This window comes from Canis aureus, chromosome 13 (assembly GCF_053574225.1).
Source record: "Canis aureus isolate CA01 chromosome 13, VMU_Caureus_v.1.0, whole genome shotgun sequence".
In the NCBI taxonomy this organism is placed as follows: Eukaryota; Metazoa; Chordata; class Mammalia; order Carnivora; family Canidae; genus Canis; species Canis aureus.
The window spans coordinates 43,677,879-43,704,775 of record NC_135623.1 but is presented as its reverse complement, the minus strand read 5'-3'; the positions used below and the strand labels follow the sequence as shown (position 1 = coordinate 43,704,775).

The 26,897-nt window shown below is 38.1% G+C and overlaps 1 protein-coding gene across 24 annotated transcripts in view; it reads right to left on the bottom strand.

The window, feature by feature from the left end:
* Positions 1–14,927, bottom strand: part of LOC144282376 (uncharacterized) — a 233,119-nt gene extending 218,192 nt beyond the window's left edge. For 3 of the 24 annotated variants that reach the window (XR_013350824.1, XR_013350819.1, XR_013350825.1), the window contains exons 1-5: positions 14,197–14,859; positions 13,097–13,225; positions 12,607–12,688; positions 8,379–8,525; positions 5,937–5,997 (exon numbers count right to left, since the gene is read on the bottom strand). The gene's annotated coding sequence lies outside the window, so the exon portion shown is untranslated. Of the gene's footprint in view, positions 1–5,936; positions 5,998–8,378; positions 8,526–8,798; positions 8,921–12,606; positions 12,689–13,096; positions 13,226–14,196 lie in introns of those variants that run through there. The other 21 variants (XR_013350818.1, XR_013350817.1, XR_013350820.1 and 18 more) reach the window with 13 other exon arrangements.
* Positions 14,928–26,897: the final 11,970 nt, after the last annotated feature.

The window sequence follows — 26,897 nt, the reverse complement described above, 5'->3', positions numbered from 1 at the left end:
ACTGGCTGATTAAACATTTCCCTTTCCAACTGCATGTGGTGTGTTCTTATGGCAAATCACAGGGGCTAAATATTGTTCACCATTGTGCACCCAGGTGGCAGCAAGATACCAACAATTACACACTGTAGCTAAGTGCCAAGGTTCATGCCTGAAATTAGCGTTAAAATGAAAGGACCACAGAAAGTTAGGGTTCAAGGGGAGACAAGCTCATCCTCAGCATTTCACTGACACCAACACAGCATGTGATGAGTACTTGGAACACATTTTCACTTTTTGGAACTCTCATGGGCTGTTCAACTGCTACTATTACAATACAGACTGCAGAACACTCCTTGTTTCCTAAAAGCAGCATGTAGCTCCTCATGGCCAAAGCTTCATCCTCACTCATTTCTTAACTAGCAAATAGGGATTCCCAGAGAACGGGGCTGTGTCAGCAGAGCACTCCCATATACATTAGACGGTACACACGGGCTATCATGATCACTGGTTCCAGGTGCCTGCTTTACCTTTCTAGGTTGCTTTACCTGGGGAAATTAATACACATTAGATTATATATTATGTATTAGTTAGTAATACCTCCTTGAAGTAAGCCCTATAGTCGTGACTATGTATATAAGTCATGGCTCTGATAGTAAAAGAGCTCCACAGCAGAGCTCAGGTATAGGAATTGCTTTGAGAAATATGTACCTGGATTTCCTACAAAATAAAATTTCTACCTTATGCACTTGATTTGAGAACCCACACAAAATACAGATGTGTAATTTTTTTTGAGATGTCAAAGCTGCATTTTTTTAAATACAACTGAGTAAAAATGTAAGTAAAATTAACTACAAGTGCTGCTTGTTGATAGAGGAAGAGCTCCATTAGGATTTTGAATGCTGAATTTAGCTTTTGTTGGAAAAAAAAAATCTAACATAAAGTATTAACCAATAAAACTTTATGATGGTTAGGAGAATGTCTCTTTTTGGGGAGGGGTGATCAGCAACTTCTGTGATACTAAATAATGTCCCAGGATATAGAGAAACATAAAAAAAAACAACCAGAGTCTGCTGCACCCTGGGCCTGAAGAGTGTTGATAAACATAAACCCACATTGCACCTTCTCTTAGAAACACCAGAAAGTTCATTCTACACCTAATGTATTGATGTTGAAAAGAGTGACAGATTATTCCTAGAAAAGGCAAAAACATATATGAAAGTAAGATTATTATGTGTGTGTGTGTGTGTATATATATATATACACACACACACACACACACATTTCTTAATGGGATCTCTGACACTAATTAAATATTTAAAGATCTTGGACTGGGGTTATAAATTTAGGAATATGATATTATCTTTCCCTGCTATATTTCCTCCTGTTGTCAATCTCTCCCCGCTTTGTGCCTCTCTTTTTCTTTTCCTGGCCTCAAATGTATATTAACTGCATATTCTATGCCAGGCACTGTGCTAGGCTGTGGAGCTCTTGTTTCCAAGCTTTCCAGGCCTCTTCCTCTTCTACCTTCTTCTCTTATTTTACTACTGGTTCCCTGAACTCTTTGCCAACATACCACCTGGTCCCACATTCGAGCATTAAAGCAGCCAGGACAGAGGGAATTTGTGAAATCTTACCTAGCCTCAAATCACTTTGGTTGTCACACACATCACATGTCAAATGATCGATGCAGATAACAGAACTTTAGGATTGCATTTCCAAGACAGACTTTGTTGGCACCATGGGCGTTGGCCCAGACACAGAAGGACGGGAAGTGTTGAGAGAACGATGACAAAAGTGTTTTGGGGCAAGAACGGTAAGACAAAACACAAGGCAAAGTTCATGGGGGGCAATGAGTAGATTAGTTTTCTGGTTTAGCAAATTCCTATTTAGAAATAGGTAATAATGCAGTTGGAAACAAAGACCAAAGCCAAATAGTGAGAGGTCTAAAGAGGGTTTGACATTCCAATGTTTTACCCTACTGGTTTTGGGGAATCTGCAGATGCAAAGGGAAATGAGAGAATGAAAGCATCAAGGTGGCTGCATGCTCCTATTCTAAGGGCACAGCCTTGCCTGTTATATGCACTGCTCTATTCTAAACACCTCGAGGAGGCCTAGGACATCATAAAAGCTCAATAATACTTTTTGAATGACGGGAAGAATGAATAGAGCCCGAAACACTTGGGTTTTAAGTCATCTCAGCTGCTTTGCTGGCTCTGTGACCTTGAGGGAGTTAACTTCTCAAAACCTTGGTTTCCTCTTCCACAAGCAGGGACACCAGTACTACCTTTCTCATAATGTAACTGAAAGGATTAGACAAGAAAACCTAGGTGGGAGGCTTAGTACATTGACTGGGATGCAGAAAATAAACGTTGACCATTAATAATTAGAATTAGAAGTCCCTTAAAATAGTTATAAGCAGCATGAAAGGAAGTAAATGTAAAAGAACCAAGTTAGTATTTGCTGCATCATGGGCCTAAATAGTGAGGGGGAAAGGATGATTTTAGACCACAGTTCTAAATACACATCAACACGGTAACTTCTTATAACACATTCTGACTGCTTTGCCAATAGAATCTTCTAAATTGGTGTATATGCCTAGAATATATTTTAAGCCCTTAAGAGGCAAGTGAAGTACTAGTTCCAAAATAATATTGGATTGTCATGTGATTAGCTGATAGTGTATGACTAACTGGCAAGACTCCTATAATCTGCAAAATCGGACAAATAATGAATATTGAATTAATGGTGCATATTAGGAGCCACAAGAACAGCGTCTGGCACAGGGTAGGCACTGAATAAATGTCTGTGGAATGAATGAAAGAATATTTTCTAAATCCTATGGGAGAACATTTAAAAAATAATTTATTTGATTTCCATGTTTCAAATTTCTAACAAATCAAATCCTTCTTCAAACATATCCCGAAAATCCAATATTTTCAAAGATGCCTGCAGTAAACTATGTTAAAACCCTTGAGATTGTGATAATTAACTGTACACCATATGTTCCTGACCATGGTGTGCTTGCTACCTTGTCTTTCTTTCTTTAAGGAAATTCCTGGCCTTATGGTGTATTTCAGTCTTTCCATTTGGACTGAATTCAATCGTCAGAAAAATACAGGACTTTCAAAGATTTATAAATCACAACTATGTTGTGCTTAAATAATGCCAAGCAACATTAAGAACATAAATTATGGCTCAGAGATGTTATTAAAAATGTGAAACAGTTCTGTTCACCGCAGGGTGTAGGGTCATAAAGTCTATCAACTTTAGAAAGACCTAGCGCCATTGATTCTACACAAGCCATCTCTTGAGAGAAAAAAAAAAGATTATAAAGACCACGAAGAAAACTACAATTTTCACATTTAAAAATCTAAACAAAGTTTTCAATGCTTCAATTAATTATCAGTGAGTGCTAGAGTGTATAATTACGGTTTTAGCACAACTTCTATTTTCTGAAATCATTCTGGGATCCTTTACACAAAAAGTACCCAACTGATGGTAATGCAAATTAAATTCTGCTCTCGGATCACAGAGGTGATTAAACACAAAATGCCAGTCGGTAAAATTTTACAATGTATCCTTGCCAACAGGCTAGACGAGTAACCTGGAGTGACACCTTCGACAGCTATCCAAAAGGGTCCCTTCCCCGCCAGGTTTTTTTAATTGTAAGTTTTCTAGATGATGTTCACTATAATTCTGAGGTTTGCCACTTGGTGGAAAATAAACTAAGGTAGCTTGAAGGAAAGATTTTATTGAATTATGCAAATGCCTCGCTACCCCTTAGGAAATGCTATATCCCAATAGCAAGCCCTGGCACATCCCAAAGGCAACTCAAATCTTTCAGCACTTTATCCACAATTTCTAATGAAATCAGTTTTCCACCCCCTAAACACAGACAGGTCACACAAATAGCTTCAAAGCCAATATAACTGTCTGGATGACAGATAAGAATAATGGCACACCAAAAAGACAGAAACCAAAATTAGAGTGGGCAGAGAGAAACTAAGAGTAATCAATTACTCTGCAACACTGGCATCTGGAAGGGAGTATTAATGACCAAAAGAAAGTAAACTTGGGGAAATCTAGCAAACATATTAGGAGAGGAGAATAAGCAGATATCAGAACTTAATTTCACTTTTCTAAAAAATTACACCGATGGTATGTTGATCCAGCAATAATATGGTATTCCGACTGGAAATATTCATGACAATCAAGTTCAATTGCATACAAATTTTTCTAATTAGTGTTTAAAACAACGCAGTTTGGAAGCTAATGGCTCTGTGTAACTTGCACAGAAAAACTGATTTAAGATTTTCATTCTGACTTACATGAAAATTGATCTAATATGTCACAACTCCAGTCCCCAAAAGATTTGATTCTTTAAAAGCTACATGATTAACTTTACTTGTGTCTACATCTCCCGAAAGAATTGAGGTGCAAAGATGTTCCTGGTAACATTCGCTGCAATTACCTTAAGTTTCTATACATGCATTTACCTATTCAGTACAGACAGATACAACTGCATATTCACATACACATATTTGATTTCTTAGTCCGTTTTTAAATTTAAAAGACACATGACATCTCGAAGCGAAGTCAGTTCTGTGACAGTGCACAATATTGATTCTTTCTGTCTTCGCAGCCTTTCCCTGACTTGCCTCTTTGTTTTCCCTCTTTACACCACCAACCATCATTTGCAATATTCCTCCCTTTAAGATACACTTAATTCTTGTAAGGAAGTCCCAAATTAAAATGGGAGGAATCTGGAAATACTCACTGGTTTATCTCAAGACTTCAATGCAGTTGCTTCAGCTGAGATAAATGCATGAAGACTTTTCTGAAATAACTTTTACGTAAGGATAAAATGATTTCTGTGTAAGAAACAATTACCAGCCAACATTATTATCACCAGAAAACGGTAAGCTAGAATGAGCAATAAAAACATTGTATTTGCAATGAGATATTAGAGAACAGCTATTAAAATATTTTACTCAATTTCTATTATTCCTTAAAATGAAAGTCATCAAAATGTCATTACAGGCCTTTCCCCCAGATCCTTCAGAGACTGAATTTAATCATTTCAGGAAATTGAGCGCTATCTACATTCACTTAAATCCTCTGAAATAACAGCAAGGCAAAACACAATGTAAAATTTATAAGACATTTTATATTAAGATATGTCCACATACACACATACATACATACCACAGACTGGGGAATATCGGCCTCCGGATACCTAGAATTAAACATTTCTTGTGAAATTAGCCACTCATCTAAAGTATTACCTTCAAGGAGACCTTAAGTAAGAAACCCAAGTCAAGGAGTCAGCACTGAGCTTTGCGAAACCCCAGTCTTCATAAAGCGTGAGAGTAGCAATTTAAAAAATGCCTTCAAAAAATCAGTTTTTGGAAAATGACTTCCAGCCACAATTATTAACGGTACCACAGAGCATAGAACTTTTAAAGTGCTGCTCCACTCAAAGGAGCTGAACACTGGAAGAAGCGCAATTAACACCAATAAAGGCATCTCATGCCTTGTTTCTGAAAAACTAGTGCTCTTTGAGGGACTGTCAAGCTGGAAGACCTTCGATGTCACCCAATCCCTGTTCTAAATTACCAGCTTTAGGAATAAAACATAAAACAAACATCACTTTTATGGATCCCCCAAATGATAATGTCCTCTCAAGAAAAAACAAAAACAAAAACAAAATCTGCCCGTTTCCAAGGCTGGAAGGAAACATATCAAGTACCTGGTAGCATTTTGTTAACAAAGGCTGGACAATCTTCAGAAAATGACTCACAATAAAATTCCCTAAGACAGTCTCTTCCCAAAACCTTTCACAGCTAGAAAGAATGGCTTACATTTTCGTTTTATTTAGGAAGCAGTTTTCCAATGCTACTGGCAAGTACATGGAATGGGTTGACAATGGCACTTAAAGAAAAATGTTTAATTTTTACCTTTCCATTCGAGGAGGATGCCACTTCTTTTGGAGCCCATATCTCCCGAAGATACTCAGTTCTGGCCGATTTAGAATAAAAACCATTAGCATATTACTATGAAAAGAGGAAATAAAAAAACTACACTACAGAGCTGCAGTGTCTCGGAAAAGAAGCTGACAGCGCTTATAAGCAATAAACGCCTCATCCTGATACCTATTCTGTGAGCAGCGTCTGATGAGCAGACTGTATGCTCCCTGCAGCATCAATTAAGCACTTTGTAAGGGACCGGCCAACGCACGGGGGCTCATCTGCTAAGCCGGGTTGCAGCCTCCACAGCCTGCTAATCAGCGCGGCGCCTGCCCTAACGAGGTTCTAGAATGCGAGGCCGGCCAGGGACCATTAAGGGGCACAGCAGCAGCACGGCCCCGGGCAGTCGCCAACGTTGGATACAAGTTTGCCTCAAAGAACCAGCGCAAGAGCGAAGGTGCCAGAGCCGCAGCACGTCTGCCCACTTGTGCCCCCGCTCCGGGCCCTGGGGAAGCGGAGGCCGAGCCGGCGGGGCACCTCCTCCCGGAGGGCGTTGGGGCAGGGCCTGCTCCTCCTGCGGCCCCAAGTGCCCGGGAGGTAAGAGAAGGGAAGGTCTCCCCTCTGTCCCCATCCACCTAAGGCGGCCTCATCCCAGGCACCAGCGAGATGCTAATGCACATGAAAAGACACGCCAATTTCCCCCACTTTGCTCTAAGTTTCAGAGGTCCCTCTGCAATAAAAGATAGCTGTTTGCGGAGGCTGCCTTGTTCCATACCATTAACTCAGAACAAAACATATTTTTAGTGGGACAGCGGTGTTTACTTGTAAGAACTGATGAATTGTCCGGCACCATTTATCACTCACAGACAAAGACGTTCAGCCACAATTTTGGACATAAATCAGGGTACATGCTCCTCAATTAAAAAAAAAAAAAAAGACTCCTTAAGTCCCCAAAACCACAGAGATTGAGGTCAGACTGGCCATAGCAACCAAGAACAGGACCTGGGTCTCCAGAAGGACCTAGCAACCGATAAATGAGTTCAGATCTCTTTTCATCTCCACTGGTGTGAAAGCCAAAATTAAAAAGATTAGATCACCCTGCACCCATTACAAAAGGCGCCACAATGAAAAAGTCATTTCCAGCCTTTGAATCACATCAAATAAATAACATTCATCCCTGCCATAATGAACAACTTTCAAAGTAAATTGAATCTCCATAGTACTGCTTTCCCTGGCTGCACAGTATTTACATGACAATATATCACAGGAAGCTCAGAATGGGTCTTGTAAATGGGGAACTTGGGATAAAAAGCATCTTTAGCCCCGATTACTGTATACTCAGACTGCTTTTCAATCCCCTTCATTTAAACAATGTGTTGTATCAAGAACATAAACAATGTTTTTAAATTGTGGGAAATGAAAAGTTTGCAGGACATTTTTAAATGTCTGGAGTCGCCCCTTCTGTGGGGCACTGAGAATGTAGAAATCACTTAACCTCCTAAATCCGTGCCCCGGATTCATTTTTGTGACAAAGAATTCTCATCTGTGGGTACACTTGCCTCATTGTTCGTGCCAGCAGTTTTTCACCCTAAATATCTCCTGAATTCTTATATATTACTTAAGATGAAAGCACGCTTGCAGATTTTTTTTTTTTTTTAGCATGTGGTTCATTCATTTTTTGTCATTTCCTCGAAAGTATAAGGTATTCTCTATTGCCAGGACAATCGTGTCTTTTAAGTTTCAGCAATATCTCCACACAATATATTCATCTTCTACAGTCTAGTTTTCACAAAATTTTTCCAGGTCATTAAAAAAAATTTCTTTTTCAGGGCTAACATCCCTAAACACTTAGGTTTCCATAAACTATTGTACCATTCCTGCATTTCAAATAGAGCATGTTCAATTAAGACAGTTAAATCTATGTTAAAAATATACCAGCTCTATCTTATCTTTTTGTGTCAGCTCACGTAGACGTTACTATTTGAACTCCACAGGGAATCTCATTAATTTTTAAAACTCTCTGACCTCAGTACAGTTGAGTATAAAAATAATTTCAAATTAAGAATGAAAGAGCATCACTTGAATTCCACACGACCATATGCTCTACGTTGCACAAAACATTGCTAACTATCATCAAACAGGATTTTTTTCCAGATACGAATTTAAACAGCATGATAAATGTCACCAGACAGACATAAAAAGCAGCTCACCCTTCCGACCAGCCCTGCTCACACCTCACCTCCAGAGATTCTCCTAACACAAAGCCCCGAGAACACAGGTTTGCAGGCAAGTGACAGCACAGAGGATATAGCCTCTTGAAAATATTTTCCTATTGAGAGTCGCTTTCTGTCTCAGCGTCTCTCTCAGCCACAAGGATGAAAAAAAAAAAAAAAAAAAAAACCCGCCAGCATCAGGGCATCCACGTTTTCTTACCTAAAACTTGTCGGAAGGATGGTCCTTGGGTCCTTGTCCTCGCTGTCACCTCCGGTGCCCCCTCTCGCCATCGTGGAAACTGGCTTCACTATGTTGATGGTTCTGTGCCTCAGGTGCAGCTGTGGCACTCCTCTGCCTGCACAGAACCTACGAGGGGAAATAAGGGAGGGAGAGAGAGTAAGGGAGAGGGAGGGAGTGTGTGTGTGTGCGCGCGCGTGTGCTTGTGTGTGTGTCAGAGAGAGAGAGAGAGAGAGAGAGAGAGAGAGAGAGCTGCTGACTTGAGACTAAGAACCTAAAACCTCCGGCCAAGACAAGCCTGAATAAAAATGATCAAAGCTCTGTCCTTCATCAAGAGAGTAGACAGATATTTTTTTTTTTCCTCCTCCACTGAAAAGTGGAGCTGTCATTGGGGAATCTCACCAGGAGAGCGCAGACAGAGGCAGACCCTCTCCAGAGTGTCAGGGCTGCCCAGCAGTCCGTGCAGAATACAGGTACCTATTGTTCCAGAGACAGATATGTAGCCAGCCAGTCAGACTCTGACAGATCTCAGCAAACCAGTGAGCCTGCCTTCGTTTTAACTCCTTATTTACTAGCGCTTTTTGGCCAAATGCAAAGGTCTTCTCATCACCCAGGAGAAATAAATGGAGATAATGCAGATGAACTCCTGGCAGGCGCTAATCCCGTATCTTTTACAAAGAGGGACTTTTCACTCCTGTGATTGAAATGCTGAATGTAAGGCAAAAATCTTATATCTTATTTTTTCGGGGAGGAAATGAAACATTTCGATTAAACGGGAAAGACTTAGCAAGGGAAAGAAAATCTTGACATCCAAGATGAATAGCACAGCCCATTTTAAAAGGAAGGCAGAAATAGGGGCTGCTCAAAGCCCCCTGAATATAAGTACATATACTTCAGAGCACGAATAAGGTTACCTTAGCCAAAGGGGTTCCAATCTTTTGCATAGGGGTGTGGCACATTGACCATATTCCGCTCAAAAAGCTACCTTGGCAGACCTGTTTTCCTAGGGGCTGGAATCTTTTGAACTCTGTGTTTCTAGACCTCACTGCTTTTGCAAGCGGCACCCCCCCTTCCCCCCCAAATCCACTTTCCCCAAAACCCCAACAGTATTTAAATTATCAGTATTTAAATTATGTCTAAGGCAGTAATATTAAATCAAGGGAGCTCAGAAAAAAATAACTTCTTCTACATTATCCCTGATGGGTTCTGAGATCCAGAGGGTATATGCGATTGTTTAAATTCTTGGACCTTTCTGGATTACAGTAGGTTTCTAACTTTCACCTTTGTATATTAATTAATTTTCTTCTAAGGCATGGAAGAAGGCAAAATACCTTGCATTTGACTGTTTGGCACTGTTAGAAGACAGAACATAGAAAAACAAGAGAAAAAGAAAAAGAAAAAAGAAACAGTAGCTTCTCATTGAGTTAAAATAAGAGATGGACTTACACTCCCCCCAAAGACTTAAAACATACAAACACTTCAGACTTTTTTTTTCCAGAATGAACACCAATTTCATTAATTGTTACCATATACCTAAGAAACACTGTGCATATTCTGACTTTGTAGGTGTGTTGCAGTATATAAAGTGGTTGTGAAATTCCTTTGTAAAACCCACACTCAAGCATCACTTTCCAAAGCCAGAGGGTAAATACTCAATGCAATAGGAGGAGGTTTAACCATGCATGGCTGTTAATAGTAATGAGATATGCAGTATGTATCTATGCACTGCCCAGCTGCTTCTTCTAAATAACTAGGGTTTATTTATTTTAAAAAATCCTAATAAGAGGTTGCATCACGATGTTTCAAAACTCCATTAAAAAAGAAAGAAAGAAAAAAGACTTATAAAAGACAGTCTCCTTTTTCTTGTCCTAAATCCCAGAATTCTGAAACCAGTTCTAGTCATGCTAATTTAACAAAAACACTGTGCAATTAATAAAGACTTCAGAAACTCTTTTAGAAGTTAAAACTGCTTGATTCAGTGACTTTTGAAAAGTCCACTTTGTGTTTCGTACTTGGGGAGAGCTTCTGTCATGCTCAGAAGGGCAAGGATGTCAAATGACTTTATACCTGAACAGGGAGAAAAGTATACAAGGTTTCACCTTCACCTGTGAGCAGCAGCAACAAGACAATCTTATAGCTTTTATTTTTTTTTTCCAAGTGGGATAGACAGAATTTTTTCAAACCTGTTTCATAGAACATGCGTATCTTTGCAGGCTTAAGGGGTAACCTATTTTTATCATGGCTATCTTAACAGCAAAATAGCAGAAGCCCATTCAATGGACGAAAGGATGATAGATTATAGGTCCACACATAGAACAGCTGGATCACAAGAGGTGACAGCTCCCATGCGAGGCTCTCAGGACTGCCTCTAAAGCTGCAGTTTAAAAGGGGCATCTAAGCTCTCACTCCTGAGCATGTGATAAGACTTAGGTGTAAGTACATTTAATTAGAGCATTACCCAGGCCCCATCCAGATGTCATTATCTTTTACGGTGGTTTTTCTTTTTCTTTTTTTTTCCCTTTGATCTTTCTGTCCAACTTCTGTTGTCTTCAGAAAACCAAGCTTCGTGTGCCAAACAGATTTTAAATATTCAGCTCTTAACATGTCTGAATACAGACAGTTCTCACAGTCGGGGTCCATTATTTTCTGGAGGCATGTGCAGAGGGTATTCAACGTTAATGAGACTCATGTGCACATGTAAATAAAAAACAGAGGACACACTCCTGCAAAGTCTATGTGTGTGTTATAAATGGATATCAGCATTTGCTCAAAGTATACATTTTTTGTTGTTTCATGAGTAGAAGTAAAGGTAATTTTTTTTCTCAATAAAGTATTTTTGACATCCTACTAGGATGTCTCTAGAACACCCCTGAAACCTTTTACACAGCCCCAAGTTTATAATTCACACTTCAGTCCCCAATTTGCCAAATAATTCATGTCAAGCAGAAGTCCAACATATAGTGCCAACTATTTCTTGAAAGAGAAAAAAACAAACAAACAACTGTTTCACGTGCTGGGTTTTTACGAAATAAACACATGAGGGTAGGGGCACCACTCATTAATAATAACAAGGGGGTAGGCTAATTCCCTTGGTACTCTGCTGGGCATTTATATTTATCTCTTTTCATCCACATAGCTTGAACTGAGAGACATGAAGTCAGATTTTCCAGGAGAAATGTGGAAGGAAAACAGAATACCTTCTTTGTGTTAAATAATATTTCAATTTTTATAATTTACCCCCAGGACTTGCTACAGACACCTTCAGTTACTCATTCACACAATAAACCTCACGCTGATAAAACTTCTAAGGGACTCTCCGGGAACATTGCAGGTAACCCGACTCCAGCAAAGTTAAAAATAGTCTCTGCACCAAATTAAACATTATCTAAGTTCTCCACACAGTTATTAAATACATAGAAGATCACCTGTGTGCATGACCTATAAATGGCTTGGATTACATATTAAAATTCTAATTAAAAGTTTTTGTCTTATCTCAGTTGGTCGATTCGAGATTAGAGAGTGAATTCTGGTGCAGAGTGAAAGCTCATAAGGAATGGAGATTTCCGATGGTTGCCAATTGGAAATGAATGGCGTGTTACAAAGTATTTCTAATAGAAAGAAAATAATACAAAACTAAAAACAACTTCCAAGACCTGCTTTTGATGATGGGTGTTTAGTGCCATGAAAATATTCCCTGGTGACTTATTCCACAGAACTTGAATTTCTTGAGAGTTGGAGAGAGACATACAAGAGGTGCAGTTTCTGCGGGGAATGTATTAGTATGATTACATTCCAACCTGAAGGCTTAAAAATCTGATCATAAAACCTGGTTAATTAGAAAATACATCATTAAATATAAAAGCTAAAGCTTTCAATACTTTAGACCCAGGAAGGGGTAAATGCTACTTACATTTCCATTTAATCCACTGAGTGAAACACTACTTCTGAGAGCCTTGTTGTGAAAAGTTAGTGAAAATCTAATGGAAAATATTAGGGACTACTTTATATCACCCAAACACCTGCAACATTTTAATATTCCACCATTTGATGATGAATAGGAGGAAAAGTAGGCACTGACCCCTAACAACACCCTCCCTGTAATGCTATAATGTATATACTTCACAGAGTTCACATGATCAACTTTCTGATATACAGTGTAAACGAGTTAAAAGTTTGGTTTCAGAAAAACTCAATGACATGTTTTACTCACCCATTAGTAAGCAATCAGATATTCTGAGGTAACAGTGGAGCATTCCGCCTTCCTGTTCTACAATAGCCGCTGGAATTCAACTCTAAGAACCCACAAAGGGAGAACAGAATGTTAATATTTTGAATAATCACAAAGGGCAAGAATTTGCATTGTTGCACGTGTAAATGAAACAATATGTTTTCCATGGTTCCATAAATGTCCTCTTGAGTGGTCTCAGACTTACAGCAAAAATGGAAAAAAAAAGGGGGGGGGGAGACATGGAGCTGATTGATGAGAGTTGATATTCAACATAAAAGCATTTCATACAAATTGGGAAACTCCCAGAAGGGAACTGGGCAGAAAAGTTGGTAAAGATTTCCCTGTACAGCATTTTAAAAAATCACAGACTCTTCCAGAACATGAGTATTTCCCTCAAGAATTACAATTTGGAAGTTTTTGTTAGCAGACATATGTTATTCTGTATCCCATTCTTTGAGGGAATTAAACCTACCTGACTTCTCCAACAGCTGTTTCCAGAACTTCACAGGGATGGGGAGAGTGGCCTAACACATGCCAAGCTCCAGCTGAAAGTGCTCTTCTCTTCTCTCTTCCATCATGTTGCAGTCTTCCTCATCCCACTCTTTTGATGAAAGTCAGGATAAGATATGATTTATTGATACAGCAAAGTCATTATAATCCTGAGCTAAAATGTTATTAGAGCTTTCCCTAGCTACTGCTGTTTAAGAAAGTCTTTAAAAACCGATTTAATTTCCTTCCACCCAGTCAAGTTTTCTCCACAGATAATTGGTTTTCATTAGATGCACAAAAAGCATCAGTGTAGTCAATATGTATGAGACATTTAAATATTTTCAAATGAAAGTATGCATGTATTTATGTTTGGGAGCCCAAACACACAATTCCATTTGATTATGTATCCCTGACCCTTAACACTCTTCCAGCATGAGAGAAAGCGTTGTGGAAATCAGAACAGCTGCATGAACAGCCAAGTTAGTCACAAGTGGTCGTAGAAGATCCATAAAGTTTGACGGTGGATGGCCTATTCCCTCATTTTAAGCATGTATATCACTACGAAGTAATGTATCCTCCCTGCTAATTGTGCTCAATTTGTGCATGCTCACAACCAGAATACTTGTGTTTTTATTTTCGAAGTCTTCATCATTTCACTGGGAAAAATAAACAAACAACAACATCAAAAAAAAAAAAACTTCTGATTTTTTTTCTCTAATAATCATTTACACAACAGCCCCTCTAGGATTTATAGAACCTATCTCAGTATATTATTATCATCAAAAGTGCATTTGAGATGCTAGTGCAGAATCACTAATTGTTCATAAGTACCTTGAAACATTAGATTAGCAATGTTTATAATTGTCTAAATACAGCATGACGCTAGGAAATCAATTACCATGCACATCAATCTTTGACATTTCAATGCATTATAACTGTAGCAAAGTTGCCATAAACTTAAAAAAAAAAAAAAAAAAAGCCAGAGTTTTCTTGCCTGAAAAATCTCACTAATGAAGAATTCAGTTGTAAACACTGGAGAAATAAGCGTAGTAGCATATGCAATGCTGAAACTGGTCTACTTACTTGAATCTTCGTCTTCCTCTCAATCAAAACCATTATTGAATTTGTAGACTTTCACGTTTGAGAATTTTTCAGCATCCTCTTCCTCCCACAGTCCCTCCTCCACAGGTAAATTGTCATCACATAACAAGCTCCCCATCTCAACAGCCAGTCAACTATCTTTTAAGAGTCACTGGACTTCTGAGAACTGACGAGATGCTCTGAAACTTCCTCCGTGACACAGGTGTCTGCTGCTGCCTGTGGTCAGATCAGATTCATCAGTTGCCTGGGTAGCCACAATTTCCTGCATTTTTTTCCTCCTGGGGGTCCAGAGTACTGAAGTGAGAACGGCTTCTCCCTGATATTTATTGGCTTTTAGAATGGAAGGAAGTGGTTAGCTTTTTTTTTTTTTTTTTCCATTCAAAATCAAAAGACAGAGTTTTTCTAAGTTGAATTTGGGTTTGAGATGTGTCCATTCCCGGACAAAAAGCAAATCAAAATAAAACACAGAGCAGAACAACTCGGTGTGCCTGATTCCATCAAATCACTGTGATTTAAAAGAAAAAGACAATTAAATAAGAAAAGAAAGGAGACATTCTAAGCAAATTAGTTTCTTCGCTCAGTCCCACACTATCCCCTTAAACCCCTGACCTCTCCGCAGACCACGTCTTCCTCCTGCTGAATAGTAACTATTTCTGAATAGCCGGCACTTAATGAAGCTAAGGTCAGGCTGCTTCGAGTTGGCATTTGCAGTGATAACAAATCAGAAATGATAGCATCATACAGATTTATGAATTTTTTACCCCTGCAGTCACAAACATCAGACGTTTACTTTATAAAGAGAGCTTTTAGATCCTTCCTGCAGTTTCCATAGTGATTTCATTTTTTTCCTTTTATCACAGATTGGCTGAAGAGCTGCTACCCTTTGTGCGTTAAAAGGCTTGTGCTACCAACTGTCGATATAAAAGGTAGCTGAGGCAGCGACGCAATATATACTGCCAAAAATAATTGAAACAGAGACATGTTGGTGAAAGGTTCCAGGAGAATTTTTTTTTTCTGCATCAGTGTGAAAGCACAGGAGAAAATAATTTTGCCTGAATTCTCGTAATTAATTAGAGTTAAATGTAGTAGTATTTTATGCTGTGTACCATAGTTATATTAAAACACTCATCATACAAAACATAATCCTCTCATAAAAGGGTTTAATATAGCTTACACTGTTCCCAGTGTCTGGGCTTGTTAAACACAAAAGTTCATTTACGAAAACATTTTCACTTTAGTTACTTCACTTTTGGCTACAATGTTTATTTCCGTGTTTATTCTTCTACTTCATCTCTCTCAGCTGATTCAATTCTTTTTTTCATGTTAGGAAAAAGTACACTGCATTTTTCAATTAATCCAGGCTGTCCATAGCAAAATAGTCAAAATTTATGGAAGAAACACACGCTTGTCTATCTAGGGCTTCACAAAGTGAAGTTCTGTTCTCAAGTCAATTCTAAATTTGTTTTAGGTACTTCTTCTCCCTATGAACACTGAGCATTTAAATGTTAACTGTTGCACTGATTTTTCTTTCAACTCTCATGTTAGTTAATAATGTTGGCACCTGAATAATCCTGGTCATAGGTTGCTATAATCCTAAGAGAAATGTCTGTGTTCTAATTACTTATTAAATATATTGAATTCTTGTCACGATGCTGTAGATGTTTTACAAGTAAACTTTTAGCTCTGAATGTGTTTTTTAAGATTGTGACAAAAATAACACCATTGCCAATTACCACTAAAGTTCATGTTCTATTTATATATAATAAGCTATTAAAAATGGCACGAAATGTAAAAATAATGGTCATTTTAGGAAAAAAAAGGACATTCCTATGAAAGTACTTAAGATATAATATATTCTTATATATTTCATAATAAAATCTTTGAATTTCTAGAAGATATATAGATCTATGGGCTTGACCCTAGGGTTATTACAACACATATTTCATCCCATCCCCATGCTTTTTTTTTTTAATTTCCAAAGAACATATAGCCTAAATAGGCTAGCTATTTCTGAATTTTTATTCAGTGTGAACAAAATTATGTGCCATAATAAGATTTCTTCTTCTCCTTTTCATCTCACTTTCATCAGAGAAAATAAGCTGTAAAGTGAGTTTTGAAGGAGAAAAATATAAATTGATATATATGGTAAAAATTCCAAGAGATACTGGGGTAGGTAGACATGGTAAACAAACACTATTTTAGTTAAGCTCTTTGAGGGTCAAGGAATAGAAATTCTCTTGACTTATTTTGGTTAAGGTCATAGTTGAGTTTAAGAAGACACAAAGTAATAATTAACATAGAATTGGCATACCAATCAATCTTCAGACTCGTACTTCTGAACCTCACAGAGACTAAAATGAGAGTCAAAGAAGCACCAGAGACCTTGTCTACTAGAATTTACACATTCAGTCATTGGACATATTCTTTTTGTTGTTGTTCTTTTTCTTTTCTTTCTTTCTTTCTTTCTTTCTTTCTTTCTTTCTTTCTTTCTTTCTTTCTTTCGTCTTACGTATAGTTGACACATAATATTACACGAGTTTCAGGTGTACAACATAGTGATTCAACATCTCTATATATTCTGCTATGCTCATAAGTATAGCTGCCATCTGTCACCATACAACACTGTTAAATAGCATTGACTATATTCCCTATGCTGTGCCTTTTATTCCCCTGACTTACTCACTCCATAAATGGAAGCCTGTATGTCTCACTTCCCTTCACCCATTTGGCCATTCCCCCACCTTCCTCCCTTCTGGCAACTATCAATTTGTTTTCTGTATTTATGGGTCTGTTTTTGTCTTTTGTTTGTTTGTTAAACAAATTCTTATTAAACACATCACATACCAGACACTTTGATAGATACTGGGTGTACCTCCACTTGTGAACAAGAGACACTATCCTTGCCTTTATGGAGCTTCGAATCTGGGAAGAAGTTAGGGAGCCAAAAAAGAAGTAGAGAGCAAATAGAATATAAATTATACTAATGAAAATGATAGTATTTCTAAAAAGGACTTCTGTAGTCTGAAACCTGAAGAATGAAGCTGCCATATACAGGCTATGTGGGAGGAGTGTTCCCAGACACAGCAAGATCATTCCATGCTTGAAAAAAGTAAAAGAAGCAGTAAGGTGAGTGAGGGTGATGGTGTTTCACCAGTTGTTTAGATGGGGCACAGCCTGTGGTTGACATTAATTTAGTTCTAAGCAGAAAAGAGTATCACTGAAGGGTTTTAAACAAATTAGTGACATTCTCAAATTTTATTTTTTAAGATCATTCTGGATGTCATGTATAAAATAGACTAGAACAACACAAATGTAAAAACAAGAAAATAAATTAAAAGATAACTACAGAGACCCAGTAAAGAGATGCTGATGGTCTGGATTAGGGAGTGCTGTCAAGATGAGCAGATGAAGATAGATTTGAGTAGGTAGTGGAGGTACAATTGTCAGCATGTGATGATAGATAGGCTGTGGGTGGTGAGTCAGAAAAGGAACCAACAATTCCCAGGTCATTATAAACGGGAAATACAAAGGAAGAGAAATATATGGTGGGGTGAGAAAAGCAAAAGTTCAGTTCTAGACATGTGAGATATTAGACATCTATAGATGCCACGAAGATATAGTCTGGGTTGGGAACATAAATTTGTGAGTTGTCAGATTACAGATAGTATTTAAAGACATTTCCTTCTTTCCCAGGGGGGAAACAAAAAGGATCACCTGGGAAAAGTCTGTACAGAAAGAAGAAAACGAGTCCTACACTAGATCTGAGACACATCAGCATGTCAAGGTATGACAAAAGGAAGAAGTGAGAAACAACCAAAGAGGTGAGGGGAAAACCAAAGAGACTGTGGTACCACAGAAGCTAAGGAAAAAGGCTATTTAAGAAAGAAGGGTATGGTTCATTGTGCAGAATATTGCTAAGAGGTCAGATGAGACAAGTCATAAAAGAGTATTTTTAATCAAGTGTTCACTGGTGACATTATGGATTGTTGGAGGCAGAGGCTATGCTGGAATGGACTGAGAGATGACTGGGAGGTAAGGAAGTGGAGATCTCTGTTTAGATAAATCTCCAAGAAGTTGTGTCATAAAAGAAAGTATATGGTACAGTAGCTGTTAGGGAGGAGATGAGGTCAAGGGAGATTTCTTTTTTTTTCAATATGAAAGATTCTGGAGTATGTTAACAGTGATGAGATTAATCCATTCAATGAAGTGTTCACTGATTGAGGAGAAAGAGAATGAGAGAAGAACTTAAGTCTTTGACAAAGCAAGAAGGGAGATGGGGTTTATAGCATCAATGGAAGGACTCCCCTTTTCTACGAAAAGGGTCATTTCCATCCTAATAACCCTTAAAACATGGGAGAAGAAAGAGAAGATGGATGAAGCAGCAGATACGAGTGTAGATTTGGTGGTGAGGAGGAGAAGGTATTCTTGACTGGCCAAGCGCTTCTTTATTCTCAGTGAAGTAAGTCAAGATAATCAGCTAAGAGCAAAAGGAGAAGAGATGATGCAAAAATTTAAAAAAAAAGTAAAATATGTCATCTTATGTTAAAAATTTATTCATTACACTTGTTAAAGATGGTAAGGAAGACTTTCTTTGAGAGGGATTACTCCAATGTGTTTTTGCAATAGGGAAGAGAGATCAGCTCACCTCAGAATACAATAAGGACCAAGTAGGGATTCATAGTCAAGGAGCAGGAGGGTGGTCAGTGGATGGAAAATTTCTAAGAGGAAACATCAAGGGTGAAGAGGATTCTATCTAAACTTGACAGGATTTTTGTTGAATGCAGTCCAAGGTGATAAGATATCAAGAGTGGGGCTGGGCTGAAGGATTTGATCAGGTATCAAGGATAATCAGATACCAAGGGTCATAGATTTTCACTGAATGATTCTTGCTAAAACTGGACTAAGTGAGCCAAGGACAAAGTCCAAGGTTGGGGCCTAGTCACAAAAGGGCTCTGAGGAGGCTGCTCAGAGTTTGGTCATAGAGACAGTCTTTGTCATTGATGGGGTAAAAAAAAAAATGAGCTTACTAGATAAATATAGAAGGGTTTTCAGGCAAGTCTGAGGTTTATGATTTTGAATTTAAAATGAAGCAAAATTCTGAATGCATATTTGATTTTTTTTCCCCAACAAATTTGATCTGCTTGACTTGAGAAGGTACCAGCCTGGGTCTTTGCCAAGAGAAAACACCAAAGAGAATTAGATAAAACGAACTGGGAGCATTTGCTAGGTCATGGTTATAATAATGGACTATGGAGTCCTATTTTGGGAAGTAGGGTAGAGAAGCCTTCTCTCTCTTTTCAGGAATGATAATGGTTAGGGATGAATGACAATGAATTATAGGTCTTAACAAGGTTGAAATTGAATGAAGAACTCAGATGAAAGGATATGAGACAGAAGTGTGAAATGAGATATCTGAAGTTGAGATATCACACTCAGAGAGTATAGTTTCCATCAGTGTCAAGGGTAATGACATAAGAATACATAACTGAGATATGTGGACAAATAGGCCACTGGCAACAGGGAGTTAAGGACCTGGGAGGTGTATGAGGTCAAGGACTTAGTTGCTTTTCTGGAACATGGTAAACACTTCCTGAATAAACAACTCTGGATAGAGAATAGTATGTTCTAGAAAGAATGTTCTTAAAGAGGTTCTAATCAGATCGTAAGGTTGATATAATAACTTAGGTGAAAGAAAAAGACCCCAAAATGCAGAGAAGCTATGTAGGCTTACTAGTGAATGACAGGCAAGGGGTACTTGAGTTCTTAAGGAATGGGAAATATGTCACAAATAGTAAATGTACCTTCCAATACACAGATTCTCAATGAGCAGTATTTGGACAATAAATTGAAATGAGACATTCAACAACAAAAAAAGCAAGTATGATTCTGAAGTATTCCTGATGATTGACATGATAGCAATCATGATTAGATTATGATGATGAAAAGGTATACTTTGCTCAAAATAAATACATTTAATGGAAGAGGTGGAAACAAAATACAATATGTCAAGACAGAGGATACCAGTAGAGAATTGCATGAACCTGTAGGTACAAAGAACCTGGTAGGTAGAAGAAGAAAGGAACAAGAGGAATAATGCCATTGGGGTGTCTTGCTGGAAAAGACAATTTGTAAAATAAGTAACTACAGAGGAAAGATGTGATGATGACAATGAGTAACTCCATTGATCTGAACTTGTTTGGAAAGTCTCCTTCTACTCCAAGCAGAACAATCTGATAACTTCTAGTCAATCTTCACAACAATTTCACTTCTCAGATGATACAATAAGCAGGGATGAGGACAGATTCTCTAAGCTTCATTTTGACCCATTAGGAAACATCAAATTCTTTAAAAGCAAAATGTATTGAGATGTATTGAGATCATTATGTGTTTTGCTGGAAATCAAAAATGAACCCTAAGTACCAAAGATAATGTTTTGGAGGTTAAAATCATAGGATCCTAGGAAGATCCTATTTCTTTTTGATTGGTAAAAGCCACAGAAGAGAAATGTGTACTCTGTGTTTACAGATTTCAAAAAGCTCCAGGGAAATACAGAGAGGACTCTGGGCTCTAGGAAGAGCACCAAAGGGAAGGTGTCTCCAGGATGATGAGGAATTCTTAGAACCTCAATTCTTTTTTTTTTTTTTTTTTTAGAGATTTCATTTATTCATGAGAGACACCCAGAGAGAGGCAGAGACACAGACACAGTGAGAAGCAGGCTCCCTGTGGGGAGCTCGATGTGGGACTTGGTCCCAGGACCCTGGGATCATGACCTGAGCCAAAGACAGACGCTCAACCACTGAGCCACCCAGGTGCCCAAACCTCAATTCCGAAGACAAAAGAAGAGGAGGTGGAGAGGATGGGGAGGGAAGGAAGAAGAGGAAGAAGGACAAGGACAAAAAGAAAGAGAAGGAGAAGAAGAGGAAGAAGAAGAAGGGGAAGAGGAGTCAGAGAAAAAATAAAAAGGAGAAGAGGGAGCAGGAGGGAAATCAAGGAAAATTTGAAGAAAGCAGTACTGCTTGACAGTATGCACTTCAGAAATGTGAGATTGGGATGCCTGAGTGGCTCTATCAGTTAGGTGTCTGACTCCTGATCTCACCTCAGGTCTCAAGCTCATGGTCTTACGTTCGAGCCCCTCATTGGGCTCCACACTGGGTGTGGAGCTGACTTTAAAAAAAAAAGTGTGTAACTGATTAAAGGCACAGGCACATATAAAAGATAGAAAAGCATATATCCAAGGATGGAAAAAATGGGAAGGCAAAGAGCTTCAGACAGGAAGAAAAAGGTCAGATTGAGTTGAGGTATGTAAGAAGTATGAAAAATGAAACAAGCTTTTAACCTGTTTAACCTGTTATTCTGAGGAAAAACAAGAAAGGGATCAACTCACTACTTGGCGCAAATGGAGTCATTCATTCATGCAGTTACCCATTAACTCTGATGGAGTCCCCACTGCATACTAGCTGGAAGCACACCCTTCACCCTCAAATAAAAACAACAAAAATTTTAAAATAAAAGTTACCAATAAATGAGTGCCTACCAGGAGATGGGCACTGTTGTAAGCAATTTCCATGCATTTGTTATGGAATCCTGTTAGCTATTCCGTGTTATAGATGAGGATTCTGAATTAAAGAGAGGTTGACTATTGATCAATATCACACAATTTACATAGCAGGAGTAGGGTTTAAATCCAAGGTACCAGCCTGAGAATTAATAAATCTCTTATCAGAAAATCTTGGGAGCCAGATATGTTTTAAGAATTCAAAATTTCTTTTGAACTTCAGAAATATCAGACAATGTATATAATTTTATTCCATAGTTTATTCCCAATACAGTCTGACGCAGTGCTTATGATAAATTTACTAACAGTTTTATGACGAAACATATTAGTGTAACACTAAATGTCCATGTATCAGTTCAAGTTAAGATTTTACTGGAAGAGTTTACTGGAAGAAAGGAAGGGAGGGAGAAAGAGAAGAGAAAAGGAAAGAAAGAAAGAAAGAAAGAAAGAAAGAAAGAAAGAAAGAAAGAAAGAAAGAAAGAAAGAAAGAAAGAAAAAAGAAGGAAGGAAGGAAGGAAGGAAGGAAGGAAGGAAGGAAGGAAGGAAGGGAGAAAGAAAGGAAGGGAGAAAGAAAGAAAGAAAGAAAGAAAGAAAGAAAGAAAGAAAGAAAGAGAGAAAGGAAGGAAGGAAGGGAGAAAGAAAGGAAGGGAGAAAAAAAGAAAGAAGAAAGAGAGAAAGAAAGAAAGAAAGAAAGAAAGAAAGAAAGAAAGAAAGAAAGAAAAAAAGAAAAAGAAAAGTTGGTTTTTAGTTCTTTTCGAATTTTGGAATCATGGATAAAGGATTGTGAGCCTATATTCTATATAAATTGCAGAGGAGTAAAATGGGGTGAAATGCGAAATACTTAACTGTATAGCTGGGGCACTGGCCAATCAGAACGAGAGACTGGAAGCTAGTTCTGGGGTGGGATTCTAAAGACCCCATGCTGTATCAAGAATTAAGCTTTTAGTTGCTATATTTAGGAAAGTCCAAAGAATCCTGGAGATGGAATTCGGGGCTGCCAAGAAGACAGTGAGTGAGAACACTAGGTAAAAAGGTGACCTTGAAACAACAACTCTTTAAAACAAACAAGAGGAAAGATTTCAATTTATTATCAGCCAGTACCTTGGAGAGAGACCATTACATTCTATCATTTCAGTTTTGGCTGTTATAAATGTATATGCAGAACAGAAGAGCAAGCAGAAAGAAGAGCCATACGCATATGGAGTGGTTATGGGGACAAGAAGGGGGTCAGAGAAGTTTTTCTTATGGCACTTATAATTTAATAATAATAAAAAATGACAGCAAACACCGACTAAGATTTTATAAGTGCCAGGTACTATTTTAAGTACTGTATACACATTAACTTATTTGATCCTCCTAACAATTCTATAAGGGGGACGACTATTATCCTCAGTCACAAGTGAGGAAACTGAGACACAGAGCAGTTCAAAAAACTTTTGGCAGGCTAACTGGTCACTAGGTATTGGGGTCAGTATTTGAATCTAGGCAGTTTGACTCCTGAGACCATGTGCAAAAACACCGCAGTACACACTGTGTTGTAATACAGACTTACACCTCACTGCCTTACTCTGCAATAAGAGTCTGAGGCTGGAACCAGGTCTCATTCATTCTCACATCCCCTCCACAGTGCCTAGGTCACAGTAGGTGCACAATAAATAGCTGTTGCTATCACTGCTATCATATGAAATAATGCTGGAAGATTCTGACCATGTAGGAGAAGTGGAGAAGAGGATTTTAGACAGAGAGAGTACACAGTGTGAGCATAGGTATGTATGTCTTTGGCAACAACTCCTTTTGTGCTTTCTTCTTCACTACTAAGAAAAATAATCTCCAAGTTGAATCAGGTAGAACTCACAGGGGTTGCAGACTCCAAACACTTCATGGACCAGCCTCGTAGCAAAAATGTATGAAAATGCTAGGTTAACAAAACAGAACACTTGGTAAGCACTGGGTGGACTGGAGAGTGGATACCCTGCCCAGAGGCATTCTGATTCAGACTTTCTGAGTGCTAGTTTTGCAGCTTCTGGTTTAGAGGATGTGAGAGGTGGAATGATGAAACATGAGCATTTAGGAATTTTGAAAAAAAATTTCAAGTCAAGAAAATGATGAACAGATAGGACCATTTTAGGTTATCTTAGTGTACATAGACAAATGGGAAATAATCCAGGGTAAATATACTCATACCCACAAAAAAAGGAGAAACATTAGATCTACAGATCAATGAGTCTGATATCCATTTCTGAAGAAAATTCTAACAGAGATGTTTGAATAGATAGGTTGTAAGCAATTAGTAGTGAAAACATAAATAATTGGAAATCCCCCTGGAATCTTTTTTTTTTTTTTTTTTTTTTTTTAATGAGTTATCCTGAATGAACTACATAGTTTTCTTTGGTAGGAGTTTTCCAGGCTAATGGATCATTGTCTTAAGACCTCTTTTGACAAGATGGAGAACACAGAGATAGATTTTTTAGATAAGAAACCGTAGTCTGTCCCTTGCCCTGGGGATGTTCTATAGCGAGTATTATATTGAAGTCAAGGCATACAGCCTATAAGAGAACCATGAGCACTGGGAGCTTGTTCAGAGGACACAACCAGGTCTGTAAAATAACTTGAAAGCACATCAGCATAGAGTAATAAAGATATTTGGCCTAGAAAAGACAAGAGTGAGGGGTACACAAAATGCTGTCTCTAAAAGTTCTAAGGCATGTCATGTGCAAGAAGAAGAAGGTGGAAATAAACATATTATAGATTACCTTGGAGGACAACGAGATGCCAGGGGTTGGGCCCTGGTGGCTGTTGGGAAGGTATCTGTCTAGTAAGTGAGGCAGACTCAGAATTTTATACCTTTCATGAGAGTCTTTTTTTTTTTTTTTAAGATTTATTTATTTATTCATTCAGAGAGAGCGAAGAGAGAGGCAGAGACACAGGCAGAGGGAGAAGCAGGCTCCACACAGGAAGCCCAATGCGGGACTCGATCCTGGGTCTCCAGGATCACACCCCGGGCTGCAGGTGGCGCTAAACCGCTGCGCCACGGGGGCTGCCCCTTTCACTAGAGTCTATTCCACATCTATGACTTTACCAATATGGAAACCGAGAACTGAAAGAGGTTGGTAATTTTGTCCAGGGCCATAGAGTGCTAGGAGAAAACCCAAGATTCTGAGTTTCTACTTCAATGGTTTTGCAACCACACTATGACACCTGGAAATTAATTTAGCTTCTTCTTCATGGTTCTAGTAACTAAAGAAATATAGTGTTAATTATCCCACTGAATTCTATTGCTTTACCCCCAAGGCTATAGGGTTTTAAGTGGAAAAAGCTAGAACCCGCAGGTTTGAACCAGTATTTCAGCTTGAAGTGGTATATTCTTCAAGTGTCATGTAGAAATTGCCTCCTTCTGAAGAATTTAATCTGCTTCATGAGGCAGACTGAATTTGACTTGCAGGTTTACATTAAAAATCTGTTATTTTCTGGTTGATAGTCAAATCTATTAAACTGACAGAACTTTAAACCTAGTATGCAAATACTCTCCATCAATACATTAACAAAAGTTTGGTGTGCCGGTAAGCAGCAATTTTCAATCACAAAGGTGTGCACATTTTCCTGTCATTTTATAGCAGCAACCACCATAGGGGTCATTTTATAAACCACTTAAATACTCAGTGCAAAAAAAAAATTCTCTGTACATGTTCCATGTCAAGTAACACTGACATGGAATATTTCCAATGGTACCTTTCGTATGAGATCTCAAATAGCCTGCCTCTGAAGGGTGAAAAGCAAAACCTCATCCAAGTTGACTTGAGCAGCTCCACTAGTTTTAGAAAAGGAAGGAAATTAAGACTTAGCACACACTTGGTATATGACAGGCACCAGTATATCATCTAATCCTCATGGCAATCTATGAAGTATTTTATTTATTAAATACATATTTGTCTGCATGTTGACTTATCAAACAATATTTTAGGCTGAAACATATTAATATTTCAATTTTGCAGATAAAGACATGAAGGTTCTAAGTTGTAAGAAATCTGTCCAACATTTCAGCTAATAAGTGGAAGAGCCAGAAACTGAACATAGATAGGTTTATGCCAAAGCTCTGTATGCTCTTTCTGCCATATAGGTAGCATGTGGATCAAAGTGGTATCTTCTTATGATATAAAAAAATCAAAAAAAAAATCAAATTTAAGGAAAATAGACTTGGAAGTTAAAATGCTTTTAGATTATTATTATAGTGTCCATATAAATTCCATGTATTTTCAAGATGTGATTTTTTTTCCATCATTCTATCATTAAGCCAAGTCACTAAGAAACAAGTTCTGATATACAAGGCTCAACATGGGGTTTAACCCTTGTCTTTCTCCATCACCAACTGTGGTTGGGAATGGACTCTGGGAAGAGGCATGGAAACCAGAGTTCTCACCACTGTTCCAGAACATATGCTCTCCCTCTTGCAGTTTCTCCATCTGCAAAATGAACAGGCTTTGAAAGATAATTTCTATAGCCCCTTCTGGCTCTAACCTTCTATAATTTTTAGTGTCTGTTCCTTCTCCTCTCAAAATTCAAAGTAGATCTATGTGGGGCCATCTCCAGCAGGCACAGCAAAGTGGAATAAACATGAGAAATTAAAAATCAAAATCCAAAGCGAACTTCTCATGAGGTTCCAGAAGACAAAGGCCCAGATTACAATACATTTAAAAAAAATGTATTTCCCCCTTGCCACCTCAGGCTTTCTGATTTAGTACAGGATCAAGGGTAGAAATAAGAAATGTGTGGGAAATTTTGATCTGCTTATAATTCTAATCCAATTATAAGCAGAAAATGCCAACTATATCTTCTAAAACCCATCATTAGATTCCCTGCTCATTTTTATAAGTTTAAGAGTTTATACAGTTTTGATGCAAATTCTAGACTCCTGGGTACCCTTCATATTCAACCAACATATGAAGAAAATATGCAGAACTTTACAAGATCAAAAATTCTTCCCCAAGGACACTTAATTAGATTCATTTTTTTCCTTTTTCTTTTGCTTTACTTCCTATTTTCTAAAAGGAAGATTGGCTTTTCCTGTGGTAAGATAGCACAGATACCTGACAAAAAACTGAGCACTCAATAGATGCTAAATGTCATTATT